The sequence below is a fragment of the Mastomys coucha genome, unplaced genomic scaffold (assembly GCF_008632895.1).
Source record: "Mastomys coucha isolate ucsf_1 unplaced genomic scaffold, UCSF_Mcou_1 pScaffold5, whole genome shotgun sequence".
NCBI lineage: Eukaryota > Metazoa > Chordata > Mammalia > Rodentia > Muridae > Mastomys > Mastomys coucha.
In genome coordinates, this window is record NW_022196911.1 from 27854078 (window position 1) to 27856466 (window position 2389).

Genomic DNA, 2389 nt, shown 5'->3' on the forward strand with positions numbered 1-2389 from the left:
TCACTCACCACCCACACTCACTCGCCTGCCCACACTCACACACCACCCACACTCACTCACCTGCCCACACTCACTCATCTGCCCATACTCACTCACCTGCCCACACTCACTCACCACCCACACTCACTCGCCTGCCCTCACTCATCTGCCTACACTTACTTGCCTGCCCACACTCACCTGCCCACACTTGAAAATATGTTGGATTCATTTCCATGCCTTGCTCAGGTTTCAAGAGCAACAGCAATGCCACCAGAAGACAGATGTGGTAAGAAATGAGGCCGAGGGAAGTCAGCAGGCAGCCAGGGACAGCAGGTGTATTTCTGACTCTCCAAGGGACAGATGAACAGGACTAGCCCACCTAAGTCACCTTTCCTGGGTTGAGAGATAAATATCCAGTGAAATCTATGGTTGAAATGATTTTGATTATAATCACAAATATCTGATTATCTTTTCAAAATTCCCACCTAAAATTAAAATAAGGTTTTTTTTCAACTCATTGTGTCAAAGGAAACAAAGCAGGAATTCTCTAGAGACTGTAGCTTTTTAGCATGTATTACACTGCATTGTGGTCTGTTGTTTATGTGACTGTCACCTCCACCAGACTGAGTGGGACCCTCTAGGCAAAGATCTTCTGTTACTCCTCCTCTCCATTTCCAGAGTCTCTGGGAGAGACCTGGCTTCTCATCCCCAACAGCGTTTGCTGTGTGAACAGTCCCAGAAGGACAGAGTGGAAGAAGGCGATAAAAGACATAAAAGAGTCAGGAAAAACCATAAACTGCTTCTGACTTGTTTTCTCAGTGTGACACAGACGTTAAACAGGTTAAAAGACCTGAGACTTTAGCCAGCAGAACACAGGCAGTGACAGTACCTGTGGCATCAGGTTAGTGTCTAGATTAACTTCTTAGCAGGGCTAGGATGCAGGTAACAGCAGCTGCCACTACTATCCTTACTGTGTGACAGATTGTAAACGACTTAGCTTGTTCAATACAATTAATAAAATTAGCTTGTACAGAAGTAGCCTGCAAGGACATATAGGACCTATACATGATGAGTATCTTAGAACCCAGAATCACTTTGAAGTTTAGATTGAAATATTTGCATATTGTAAAATGAGATACGTTAGGGAAGAGACTGAGTCTAATATGAGATCCATTCGTGACTCATCTACACATAGCCTGAAGGCAATTTTAATTTAATTTTTTAAAACTTTGGTTTTTTGGTTTTTATTATTATTTTTATTTGTGTGTGTTCTTATATGGTGTGTGAGAGGGAAAGAGAGGAAGAAAGAGAGAGAGGGAGAGAGAGAGAGAAAGACAGAGAGAGAGAGAGAGAGAGAGAGAGGTGCACATGTGTGTTACAAGGTGTTCGCCCTTGAGGAGGATGCTGGGTGTCCTGTTCTACCTTTGAGTGTCTTATTCCTTTGAGATAGAGTCTATCTCAGTTTCATTCCTGCTGCTGTGATAAAATACCATGGCAAAGCAACTTAAGGGGAAAAACATCATTTGGCTCATGATTCAGGTACAGCCCATCACTGGGGGGAATTCAAGATGGCAGAAACTTGAAGCAGCTGGTTATCTACAGTGCAACCACAGTCAAGAACAGTAAATTAATGTATGCATGGTGGTCAGCCCCTTCCACAGCCCAGGACCCCTAATGTTATAGTGCCATTCTGTTGCTGTAAACAAACAAACAAACAAACAAAAAACACTCTTAAGAAAAACTTAACCTTCCGGTCTCTCTGGGCTGGTGTCCTGAGCAGACCTTGGGCTCCTGAGCAGACCTTGGGCGCAAGCTCTGCAGCCAATCCCTCAACAGCCAGAGGAAGCGCCACTCCCAGGCGCTCTGACTTGCCCAGAATCAGAGGTGAGGAGGACCCAACATCGGTCCTCAACATCGGGAGTAACTGGGACCAGCAGGACTAGGCACACAGGAACTCTGCCAGCCCAGTGGCTCTGGTTCCTTCTGGTCTCTCTGAGCTGGTGTCCTGAGCAGACCTTGGGCGCAGGCTCCACAGCCAGTCCCATAACACCTAGAGGAAGCTCCACTCCCAGGTGCTCTAACAAGCCCAGGATCACAGGATCCCAGAATCACAGGATCCCAGAGACAGCTTGACTCTGAGGAGTTCTGATACAACCAGGATCACAGGAAGGACAGCCTCCAGTCAGGTTTAGCAAGGGCAGGTAGCACTAGAGTTAACCAGATGGCAAGGGGCAAGTGTAAGAAAATAAATAACACAAACCAAGGTTACTTAGCATCATCAGAACCCAATACTCCCACCATAGCAAGTCCTGGACACACCATTACACCAGAAAACCAAGATTAAGATATAAAATCACTTCTCATGGTGATGATACAGGACTTTAAGAAAGACATAAATAACACCCTCAAA